The 13336-nt window shown below is 36.2% G+C and overlaps 1 pseudogene; it reads right to left on the bottom strand.

Annotated features, from left to right (window-relative positions):
• Positions 1–3298: 3298 nt before the first annotated feature.
• LOC143585653 (putative serine/threonine-protein kinase PBL21 pseudogene) lies at positions 3299–8648 on the bottom strand (annotated as a pseudogene).
• Between the last annotated feature and the right edge of the window lie 4688 nt (positions 8649–13336).

Genomic DNA, 13336 nt, shown 5'->3' with positions numbered 1-13336 from the left:
TGTAAAACAGTGATAGAACAATGAAATGTAATATATTGTAAATTAGTTTGTAATGTTTCCTTATAAACAACGTGTTGATACCAGAGGTATCTATTACATTCCCGTTTTACGCTTCCGCATTGTGCTAGTCGGGGTGTGACAGAAGTTGGTATCAGAGCCATTGGTTATAATGGATTAGGTTATCCCTTAGGGTACCTAAAATATAATCGTAGGTTCGATTAACTCTGGGAAATATTTAAATAATAAATTAATATTATATACTGATGGATGCCGGGATGAACTTGTAGGGCAAGTGAGTTATTGTGGTCCGGAACATAATAACAGACTTGCTTGTATGAGGGAATTTGGGGAGAAGTCGCGGAACGTGTGGTTAGGTAAAAGTGGCAACATATGTGTATAAAAAGTAACGTGTAAGTATATATATATATGTGTGTAACACTCATACGTGCTTATCTGAATCAAGGTGTATAAATACGTATACGTACGATACTGTTGATGACGGTAAATCTTATTATAAATATTATATTCACTTATATGCAGTATTGAATTTAATAGTAATAAAAATTAAAATTTTAATAAAACTAATATTATATTCTACTATAATTAATATTAAATTTGGTTTAATTAATTAATCTCCTCGACAATAGTTAGCGATAGCAATAGATATTATTCTTATAACTAACCTTTGTGCAGAGTCATGTCAAGGAATAACGACTACGTACCGGAAGAAGAACCGTTAATCTCTGTTGAGGAGGATCCCGAGGAAGAATCAGAGGACGATTCAGAGGAGGAGGATCTAGAGGAGGAATCCGAGGAGGATCCAGAAGAGGAGGATCCAGAAGACGAACCGTAATAGGTGGAAGAAGAAGTTATTTGTAGAGAGCTACCCAGAAATGTGCCTGATTTGTCCGACTACAGTTGCGATAGTTATCCACCCAGGTCACCACGCAGGGATCAAAACGAAGTTAACAGTCAGTATCGTTCACCTGCTAGAGTAGCCAGATCACCCACTCCACCTATTCACCTGTCGCCGACGACTTCAGCTACTGCGCGAGTCCGACAGACTGCCCGTATTCGGGTAACCCCGATTGACCCTACCTCGATTCCATTTAGATCTACCCACTACCAGGAGGACCTTCACGTCCTAGAGAGGATACTTCATCTTTCCGTTCGTTGAGTATATCTACTCCTCGCCCTGACCTCCCAAACGCAGGAAACAACTCTTGGATGGCTGTCCTAACTGACCGTGTGATAGACCACTCGATAGCCATAACTAACATTAACCAGGAAAGGAGGGATGTGACCCAGTGCTTACCGACGTTACAGCCTATAGTGCTGAACCTGCAGCAGTCAGATGCCTACCACCGCTGGTGTTTGGATAGGGTGACAGTTCGACTGTGGAACTGTTACTGGATGATTACAGTGTTGTTGTTTATATGTTTGTGGTTAGTCTATCGTTTTACGGATAAATGCAGAATGTTACAGATATGTGTACGTGATCTTTTAATACTCCATGCGTGTATATAGTAGTATGTTATGTTAACATGGGGCACAATTTTGTACATTATCACAAGCACTAACCCTTATAGGGTTAAGTCTAACAGTCACTTAGTGACAGATTTTGATATATAGATGCAAGCACTGGCCTTTATCAGGCTAAGCCTATGTACCTTTTATTATCAATGTACAGAACAATTTGTGAAATGTCAATATGTTATCTGGTTTACCTGTACAACATTTATTGTGGTTATTATTACACAGTGCTGTAGACTGAAATTAGTATTAATTGGCTTATATTTGTTTATCATTATAGAATGGCCCCAAAGAAAGAAACTCCCATGACTGAGGCAGAAATAGCCGAGATGATTGCTCGGCAAATGCAGGCAGCAATACCACTTATTGTAACACAAGTAACTGCTGGTGTTAATGCCAATATACAAACAAACCAACAACCAATCAATAATGCTCCTCTAACCAACACTGAAACAGTTACAAATAACAATCCCCCACCTAATACAAACACCCCTCCCAATGCAAATAATCCCCCACCTGATGCAAATAATGTCAACAACAATAATCCCCCACCGAACCCAAACAATAACAATAACAACCCTAATCCCCCTCGAAGAGAATATTCGATTAAAAACTTTATTGCCTGTAAACCGATCGAATTCAAAGGTATCGAAGTGCCAAACGGGCTGATTAAATGGATCGAAAGAACTGAATCTGTCCTCAATATCAGCAATTGTCCACCCGAAAACATTGTCAAGTACGTTGCCTCTACGTTTACAGATCATGCTTTGATGTGGTGGAACACTACTGTCCAGATAAGAGGGCAAGATACGGTTAATCATATGACTTGGGCCGAACTTAAAACACTGATGCTGGAACATTTCTGCCCAAGAAACAAAATTCAAAGATTAGAGCATGAACTCTGGAGCCTGGAAATGAAAGGAGCGGATCATTTGGGATACACGAACCGCTTCAATGAACAACGCGAAAACGAGTGTTTTTCGGCTAGTTTTGTGTAAAATTATAAAAGCATACTATATATTTGTAAAAATCAAAAATATTTTCACGGATCGCTTAAAACATTTCAAATAAGTGTTTGGTAAGTCTTTTTCAGTTTAACGGATGATACAATGCTTGGTTTGTAACTATCTTTCGCGTTTAAATCTATAGCGGGTGGTTAAACGAGCATGTTTTCGTTTAACTTGTTTGTTATCAAACTAAGACCATATTTCTAATATTTTATCTTGTATAGATCGTATATCACTTATAGATGGCCCCCCGAGATATCTGGGTCATAACCCGACCCGTTCGGTTAATCGTTCGTTTGTTACGCAAAAGACGTTTATTTGCTTAATCGGTAAATACGTACCGAGGTGTACCTTGTTTTGGCTCAAATGTCACAATAAACGTAATATAACATATAAGTTAATATTTTTTTATTAAAGCTACTTTACTTTTGAATATTGTATTGCATGTTTTCTAAATTGAATTGGTAAATGTTTAGTATGCAGGATTCGTGTTCCGATACCTAATAAAAACAAATAGTGGAAAGATACATACAACCCATCTTCTTTCTTTTTCATATGTACTTAACCAGTTCAAACTTCAAAGTTTCATACTTCCTTTGCTTATTCTTATCGGAATTTTTTTTCTAATAATTCTATTTTCTTCTCCCTTTTTCATTATGACATAGGGGTAGGTGTGAAAATTTTATAGGGATTGTTCGGGATTTTATCTTATATATAACACTAATTGTTTTTTTTTTTCACAGGGGTCGGTCGACCCCCTACGGCAAAGTGTAGGTCCACCACTGTTGGTGCACGAAACGCAACGAGAATTGACCATGTAGTAGCGGGTCCACCAATAGAACAAACTTATTGCGGTCTTTTAAAAAAGGGCGAGACTGTTGGAAATCAATTGGTGTTAAAACTCTTGTTTGAGTTCTTGACTTTAACATGAGATCGGAACTTGATGTCGACGGTGGATAGTGTGTGGCCAATATATATGGTTATGGGTTGTTGGAGAAAACAAAAACAAAGAATATCAAATTATTGTAAAGAAATCGGAAGGAGCATATGGGGATTTTTTTAACTTTTCAACTTATTATTATAAAAAGAAAATTCAAAAGCATTTATAGGCCTAACAATCATAATTTGACTAGAAATAGAAAACTAATAAAAGATAGACATAAACTTTAAATAAATAAAACTTAATACATTTGAATTTGATCTCCTCCTTATCCTCCCCTTGAGATCGACCTAGCTATCCCTCGGTTTTATCTTTTAACAAATCGGGATTATAATTATCATTCACCCCCTTAATCTTGATTCGTTCCTTTCAAATCTTCAATCCCGAGCAATTTCCTCATCTCTTCAAACTTTAACTTCGGTAGCGCTTTTGTTAAAATATCTGCCTTCTGTTTCTCTCCACTAACATGCTCAACCTGGACATCATCATGTTCAATACATTCACGAATGAAGTGAAATCTAATATTGATATGCTTATTTCTTCCATGAAACACAGGATTTTTCATCAAATCAATAGCGGATCTATTATCCACATGTAACGTCACCACCTTTTCTTCATGCCCGGTTAACTCGCTTAATAATCCCCTTAACCATATAGCTTGACAAGCCGCAGTTGCTGCAACCATATACTCAGATTCACATGACGATAAGGCTACGGTTTGTTGTTTATGTGAGAGCCATGAGATCATGCACCACCATAATAAAACACCATTCTGGTGGTACCTCGTCCATCCGTTTGACCCATACCATAACTACTATCACAAGAACCAACCAACTCTCTACTACCGCATCCATACGTCAAACCATATCCACCCGTGCCTTGTACATATCTTAATATATACTTCAAAATCTGCATATGGGATTGTTTCAGTTTTGCATAAACCTACTAGCAACTCCTACTGAGTAACTCAAATCAGGCCTTATGTGTGATAAGTACCTTAAGCTACCGATTAGTCTCTGATATTCGGTTGCATCAACGGGTTCTCCTTATTCATCTTTAATTACTTACAATCGATGTTCTATAGGAAATCAAGTTGGGTTGCACTTGCTTAAACCTACACTCATTAAAATTTTATTAGCATAAGCTTCTTGTTTCAACTTTATCACATGCTTCTTCTGTGTTGTTTCAATGCCCAAATAGTAAGAAAGCATTCCGAGATCTTGCATCTCGAACTCATTCTTCATTTGACTCTTGAATTTCTCAATCTCGGATTGACTCGAACCAGTCACAATAAGATCATCGACATATACACCAACAATGAGAATGTCAGTTCTTGTATTCCGCTTGTACACCGCCGGTTCTCTTGGACATCGAATAAGATCCAGACCTTTCAACGTTTTGTTGAGTTTTTCATTCCAAGCTCGTGGGGCTTGGCGAAGACCGTATAAAGTCTTTCGTAACTTATAAACTATACCGTGTTTCTTGGGAACTTCAAAACCATTAGGATGCTTCATATATACTTCTTCCTTCAACTCGCCATTTCACAACGCCGATTTAATGTCCAAATGGTAAACGAACCAACCACAATTTTCTGCAATTACTAAAATCAAACGTACGGTTTCCATTATCGCCACCAGGGTAAAAACCTCATAAGAGTCTACCCCATGCTCTTGCACGTACCCCTTCGCGACTAATCTTGCTTTTTACTTTGTTATTGACCCGTCTGCATCACGATTAGTTTTAAACACCTATTTCAAACCAATCGCCTTGTGACCCACTGGTAAGTTACATAAGTCCCACGTATTGTTTTGCTTTATTGAGACTAATTCGGATCTCATTGCTTCTCACCATTTTTTAGAATTCTTTGCCTCTTCAAAAGTAGCTAGCTCTTCATCTAGGTGAAGACATTCTCCTTCACACAACATTACATAATCTTCAAACCTTTTAGGAGAGACCGATTGAAGACCAGTTCTTCGCAGCTCAGGTTCGGGATTTTCTTCCGGTTGGTCTTCAAATCCTGGCCTGTTAAGGTATGTTGGATCTTCATTTTTGACTGCTGGAACTTCTTATTGAACTTCTTCTTGGAGTGGCTCGATTATAAATTCAACCCATTCAGGTCCGGTTCCGACTTGAAATGAGTCGGTGTGTCGAGACCAGTCTAACTTTTGACTTTCTTTGAAACAGGCATCTCGTCTCACATAAATACGATTTTGAGTCGGGTCATATAATCTGTAATCTTTTGATCCCGGTTCGGTTCCGAGATGTACAACCTCCATGCTTCAGTCATCTAATTTTTGGAGGTTGGCGGTGGGTATCTTCATGTACGTTAAGCACCCAAGTCTTCATAGGGGGTTACCGTCTTCAATGCTTTAGTAGGTACCCGATTCAACACGTAAACCAAGTGTCTTACCCTTTCTCCTCATAAGTTTTATGGAAGGTCCAAGGCTTTCATCATACTTCTTGTTGCATTTAGGACCGTTCGGTTTCGCCTTTCGACTACACCATTTTGTTGAGGAGAGTAAGGAGCCGTAAACATTCTGTTTACTCCTTCTTGATCACGATATTCGGTGAAAAGTTTGTTTAGAAGCTCGCCACCTCGATCGCTTCTTAGAGCTTTAAGCTTTAGCGAATGCTCTAACTCCACTTCCTGTTTAAACTTTTTGAAAATACCCAAAGCATCATTCTTATTTTTAATAATATAACTCACATGTACCTCGTATGATCATTTACAAGAAGCATAAAATATCAGTTTCCTCCCAATGTAGGAGATGAGATTGGTCCACATAAATCGGTGTGAACCAACTCGAATGGTCTTGTGGCACGGAACATGGTGATTTTAGGAAACGGGTTTCTACTATGTTTGCCTAGCATACATGCATTGCAAACATGCTCACCATGCAAAGTTTGAATATCACCATGCACCATATTTTTAGACTTCATATTAGTTAATGTTTCTAAATTAACATGACCAAGTCAGGAAATCAATTGGAATTAAAACTCTTGTTTTAGTTCTTGACTTTAACACGAAATCGGAACTTGATGTCGACGGTAGATGGTATGTGGCCAATATATATGGTTATAGGTTGTTGGAGAAAACAAAAATGAAAAATACCAAATTATTGTAAAAAATCGGAAGGAGCAGATGAGGATTTTTTAACTTCAATACATCACTTCAACTTATTATTATAAAAAGAAAACTCAAAAGTATTTATAGGCTAACAATCATAATTTGACCAGAAATATGAAACTAGTAAAACAATTTGACTATAAATAGCTAGGAAAGTAATAAAAGATAAACATAAACTTTAAATAAATAAAACTTAATATATTTGAATTTGATCTCCTCCTTTTGAGATCGACCTTGCCACCCCTCGGTTTTATCTTTTAACAAATCGGGATTATAATTATCAGAGACTGCATAAATAAAAACTTTAATGTAAGATACAACTTTAACCTGTTGCTTGTGAGCGTGTCAAACTTCACAAAATGTCAAAGCTTGGTTATTAATAAGTGTTAATGAGACAATTTTGGGCTAAAAACAAACTAAAACCAAAAATATTTGTTTTTAAAAAGCGTTAGGGTTTTAGTTTTGGCATGCCAATTAGATATTTCGGGCCAAAGTTAAACTGGCTCAAAATAATGAACTTGAACTTAAACTTTTTGTTAATAAATAACTAATTAATATTTAGACATCTGGCCAAAATATTTTTGTTACACTATTTATTAAACTCTTATAAATTGCTTACATCTAACATAAGAATCTATCAATTCGGTTCGCTTTTATTATTTGAATTTTTATTACATGCAAATTAAAACCGAACGAATAGTTCAGCCTTTACGAACAACTATAAAAAGCGTCGGTTGTTTTTTTTAGGTTTAAGCTTTTTTTTCATACAGACCCTTAATTCTTATTGCAATAATCCAGTTTTTACCCATGATAAAAATGGCCCATTTCTAGGTGAAGTTTGACCAGACCCGACAACTAAAAAGTCAACTCACCCAAGAAACTGAATTTTACTCTCCAGGTTTCTTAGTCGAAATAGCCTTTCTACCAGCAACAAGCTCCAACTAAACAACACCAAAGCTATATGTATCAAACTTTACGGTTAATTTCCCACTCATTACATATTCAGAAGCACAATAACCATATGTACCCATAAAATGTGTTGACACGTGAATGTCGTCGCCAACAGGCCCCAATTTAGCATGCCCAAAGTCTGAAGGCTTTGGATTGAAGTCATTATCCAATAATATGTTTGAAGATTTTAAATCATGATATATTACTAGTGGATTTTCTTGGCAGTGGAGATGCTCGAGGTCACGAGCCGCACCAATAGAAATTTTTAGTCTCGTGTTCCAATCTAGGGGCTCCAAACTAGGCTTCAGATCTAAAATTAAATATATCATGTTAATTTAAGAAAATTAGTTAATTTCGGTGTTTTGTGTAATTAAAATCGAAAATACCAAACAGGGCTTATAAATTCTCATTTTTAAATTTGAATTTTGGGTAATTTAAAAGAATATAATAAAGAGTGAGTCCGAGATATTTTGGCTCTAATGTATAATAATAATAATTAATTATTATTTAACAAAAAGGTGTTGGCTAAAATTTATTATTTAGGCAAAAAATTCAAGCCTAAACGGCAAAACCAAAACTAAGCAATCATCAAAATCTCGAAAACCGAAATTCGGTTTGAGTTCAAAACTGACCCATGCAACAAGATTGTAGTGTTCAGAATCTTTTAAGATCTATTTTTGTGACAAATACGTTAAATGGTTAGCAAATCAGCACTCAAAATAGCCTACAAACACAATGAGGCACCCAATGTATGAATTGACCTAATCTTTAAGGCAACATTTCTATGTTATAAAAAAATATTATAATAGGATTAGTAATTAGTTCATATAACAATTATATTAAGCACTTATAAAAGAAGTCAACTACATTAATAAGACCTACCAAAAATATGATTTTCCAGGCTGCCACGTGGCATGTACTCATAAACCGGCATGTACTCATAAACCAATAGTCTTTGCTCTCCATGTGCACAATAATATGTCAATGTAACAAGGTTTGAATGTTGCAATAGGCTCAACATGAGAACCTCCACTATGAACTCCCGGTCCCCTTGAAAACCGTTAAGGTTGAGCTGCTTTACAGCAACCATCTTTAAATCACATTCAATAGTTAACTCCACAATCATATAAACAAAATGCTTATAATCATAGTGAAATCGTACAAAGACGATAACATGAAAGAAAATGAAATGAAAATGAGAGAAAATTTTATTGCTCTAGAATCAATTATTACATTCAAATGAAAAAAAAAACACCCTATATTTAAAACTTACGTAGCGCATATGTTGAGGACGCATAACATATGCGCTCACCCCCCCCCCCCCCCCCTTCAAGTTGGAGATTGATAAAACCCCAACTTACATAAAAGCTCATGAAAATGAGGTCATAGTAAGCTCTTGGTAAATAGATCAGCAAGCTGGTCCGTTGTCTTCGTATGTATCAGATTGACGAGACCCTCTTGTAATTTCTCACGAACAAAATGGCAATCAATCTCGACATGCTTCGTGCGCTCATAGAATACAGGGTTGTTGGCAATATAAATTGCAGCTTGGCTGTTGAGGTTAACCGAAGTGATACCAGGGACATGAAACTCGGTAAGAAGTCTAGTTAACTATGCAAGCTCAGCAGTAACACAGGAAGCGATCGATACTCAGCTTCAGCATAACTTAAAGAAATAGTGGGTTGTTTCTTGGATTTCCAAGAGATTGGAGAACCTCCAAGAGAGATATAAAACCCACTGACCGATCGTCTAGTATTGGGACAAGCCGCCCAATCTGAATCACAGAAAGCTGCTAAGTCAAAAGAAGGATTATTGTTAGAAAATAACCTTGAGATATAGTTCCTTTGACATAAGAAAGAGTGTGAAGAGCAGTCGTCTAATGAGGGAGTCGTGGATGTTGCATGAACCGACTTAAAAATTGAATAGCAAACGCAATATCAGGTCTTGTGTGAGTAAGGTAATTGAGTTTACCAACAAGTTTCCGGTATTGTAAAGGTTCAGCAATAGCAGGACCTTCATGAGCTTTTACCTCTAAATGATGAGGTAATGGAGAACTGGTGATAGGAAGATTGGAAGTGTCAAATTATGCAAGCATGTCTTTGGCAAATTTACGTTGACACATGATAACGCCTTTAGTGGTATAAAGAACCTCCATCCCTAAAAAATAATTGAGTGTCCCGGATCTTTAATCTTGAAGGAAGAATCCAGAAAAGATTTAAAATCATTGATCTCTTCCAAATTGTTTCCAGTAACCAAAATGTCATCAACATATACGGCGACATAAACGACAGAGGAGCCCATGGATTTGGAAAACAAAGAGTGATCATTCTGAGAACTTATATACCCTCTTGTCTTCAAAGCAGATGACAATTTCCCATACCATTGTCGAGAAGCTTGTTTTAAACCGTTAAGGATTTCGGAAGTTTAAGCACTTGATGATTTGAAAGCTCATACCAGGCAGTAGTAGCATATAACTGTATTCATCTAAATCCCCATGAAGAAAAGCATTATTAGAATCAAGTTGAAAAAGGGGTCAACGTCGTTTGGTAGCAACAGCAACAAGACTTCGAATGGTGGTCATTTTAACAACAAGAGAAAAAGTTTCATTATAATCAATCCCTTCTTTTTGAGTATCTCCTCTTACCACCAATCATTCTTTACAACGTTCAACAGTGCCATATGCTCGGTGTTTTACTTTAAACATCCATTTGCTTTTTATGGTTTTCTTCCCAAGAGGAAGATTAACAACAGCCCAAGTATTAGTATTTTCAAGAGCCTGAAACTCTGCTTTCATGGCATCTTGCAATGCAGGAATAGTTGCAGCTTCTTTATAGGAAGTGTGCTCATGTAAATCCGATATTGTTTTGGTGAGATATTGACTGAAAGAAAGAAGTTGAGAAGAAGAACAAGACACAGAAGAGGAGCACGAATTAGTGACAGTGTGAAAGAAATGGTGAGATTGCAGACATAGTCATTTAAATAAGAAGGGAGGACAGAAGTTCTGGATGACCTTCTAACATGAGGATCATTAAAAGGAGGATTAGGAATGGAATCGGGAATCGAAGTAGAAGCGGAAGCAAGGGAAGGATCATCAAAGAATTGATTGATAATATCAATGGATGGAAAAACAAAACTGTCTTTAGATTTTGTAATTGAAGGGAATAAAGCTTCAAAGAAAACAACATGTCTTGATATGATAACCTTATTTGTGTCAAGATCATATAATCTGTAAGCCTTTTTACCAAGAGGATATCTCAAAAAAACACAAGGAACAGCCCTTGGTTTGAATTTGTCTCGTCCATGACTCAAAGTGGAAGCGTAAGCAAGACAAGCAAAAGACTTCATGTGAGCCTAAGAGGGAAGTCTTACTGTTAAAACCTCATATGAGGTTTTATTGTTAAGAATTTCAGTGGGAAACCGATTGATCAAATGTGTTGCAGTTAAAATACAGTCACCCCAAAACTGAACAAGAATTTTAGATTGAAACATTACAGCTCTCGAGGTCTCAAGCAAATGTTTATGTTTTCGTTCAACAATACCATTTTGTTGAGGAACAGCCACACAAGTAGTCTGATGAATAATGCCTTTACTTAATAAGTAAGCACATTGAACTAATCTGGTCCCTAGTTCAAAAGCATTATCAGACCGAATGCATTTCAAAGTGGTTCCAAATTGATTACTAACCATTTCAATGAAAGATTGAAGAATAGGAAATGATTGCTTTTAGTGGAAAGCAAATGTGTCCATGTGTTTCTGCTATAATCATCCACAATGGTTAAAAGATATCTAAAACCATTATAAGTAGTTGTATGATAAGGCACCAAAACATCAATATGAATTAGCTCAAAGATTTTGCTAGTAGATGTAGAGCTAGTTGGAAATGGCAATTTATGTTGTCTTGCCTTGGGACATATATCACAATGCTCGATAGATTTGAAAGAAGTATTAGAAATGAATGGTAATTGTTTCAATTTGTAAATTGGCAAATGTCCTAAACAATTATGCCAATTTTTACGGGTTACAACAAAATTACAGGTTTTATTGAAAAGGAAAGAACTATTAGCAAAATTCTTGGTTGCCTCAAGAAGGTAAAGTCCATTGAGCATTTCACCAAGAACCAGAGGGTTCTTCAGAAAAAGGGGCCTGTAAAACACAATTATTTTTAAAGAAAAGAACAGTACCATCAGTATTAGAACGTAATCTTGAAACAGAAAGAAGATTATTTCTAAAATGTGTGATGCAGGCGCATTATAGGAAATTGAAATCTTTTAAATTATTAGTTTATCTTTTATTATTTTTATGTTTATCTCGTTTCCATGTTTATCTGATTTCCTTTGTTTATTATATAAATAGGGTTTGATGGTTGTTAGTTGAAGAGTTTTTGGTTGAATATTAAATTGAAGAACATTGTTCTTGGAACCTATGGTTCAGTTATTGGTCTTTGATTAACTAAAGTGTCATGAGCCATTTGAATGCTTCCGTTAATGATGGAGCATTTTGTTCCCACCTATAAGGAAACAAAAATTATCAAAGTTAATGTGTTGAACATTGCCATATTTGAAGATTTACATGCAACTTTTATGGTTAAAATTCCATGGAGGGGGGCCAATCAAATATATTTAGAGCCGGGTGAGACAACCCATAAAATTGAACGGATTTAGTCATGGTGATAATAAATAAAGAGCAGGTTGATGTTCCTTTCGATCCAGGTGGCTTTGGTCTTAAGGCAAAACTCGAGAACGAGTTTTTTCGAAGACGGGGAGTATGATGCAGGAGCATTATAGGAAATTGAAATCTTTTAAATTATTAGTTTATCTTTTATTATTTTTACGCTTATCTCGTTTCCATGTTTATATGATTTCCTTTGTTTAGTATTTAAATAGGGTTTGATGGTTGTTAGTTGAATAGTTTTTTATTAAGTTTTATATTAAAAGAACATTGTTCTTGAACCTTTGGTTCGGTTTTATCGTCTTTGATTAATCATAAGTCTCTCGAGCCATTGATCGCTTCCAAAACTGCATCAATGTGGTACTAAAAGAACTTTGGACAAAGAAAGTTTATCAGTTAAAGGAACAATCCCATACTGATTAACAGTAACACTGGTGCCATTAGGAAGAGTGATAAAAGTTGGATTTTGTAGAAAGGAAATGCTTGAAAACAAATTTTCATCATGACAAATATGATCATTTGCACCAGTTCCAATGATCCATTTGGAAGAAAATTTGGAAGTATTGCAAGACATTATACCTCTGAAAAAATCATGATTGATGGTTGTAGCGTTGTTAGCAGCAGCATAAGTATTAGAAGGCCCAGGTTGAAGTTTATTCTGCTACAACAAAACCATCAAATCATGATACTGTTGCTGAGTGACTCCTTGCTGATAAGACTGATTGTGATCACCTTTTCCTTGTTCCTCAGCAAGGTTAGCAAACTTCTTTCCTTTATTGAATTTGAAATCTTTTGGAAATCCAATCAACTTATAACATTGCTCACCGAATGCCCATTCCGTTTACAGTGAGTACACACTAAATTTCTTTTGTTTTCTCCAATTCCACCAGTAACAGGTCCTCCAGTATTAACATGCATAGAAGCAGAGGATGTGGTGAAATCAGTGGTGGTGGTGTAGATTTCTCTCTGTTTTTCGTCTTGTATCAAGATCCCATAAGCACGATCAATAGAAGGAAGGGGCTGCATCATCAGAATATTGTTTCTAATCATGTCATAACTTGGATTCAGTCTAACAAGAAACTGAATTAGCCTTTGATCCTCCTCTCATTT

This window comes from Bidens hawaiensis, unplaced genomic scaffold (genome assembly GCF_021521415.1).
Source record: "Bidens hawaiensis isolate Kalapana, Puna unplaced genomic scaffold, B.hawaiensis_p1.1 tig00033942_1, whole genome shotgun sequence".
Lineage (NCBI taxonomy): Eukaryota > Viridiplantae > Streptophyta > Magnoliopsida > Asterales > Asteraceae > Bidens > Bidens hawaiensis.
Note: the sequence above shows the minus strand (reverse complement) of the source record. Positions and strands in the feature narration are given on the sequence as shown.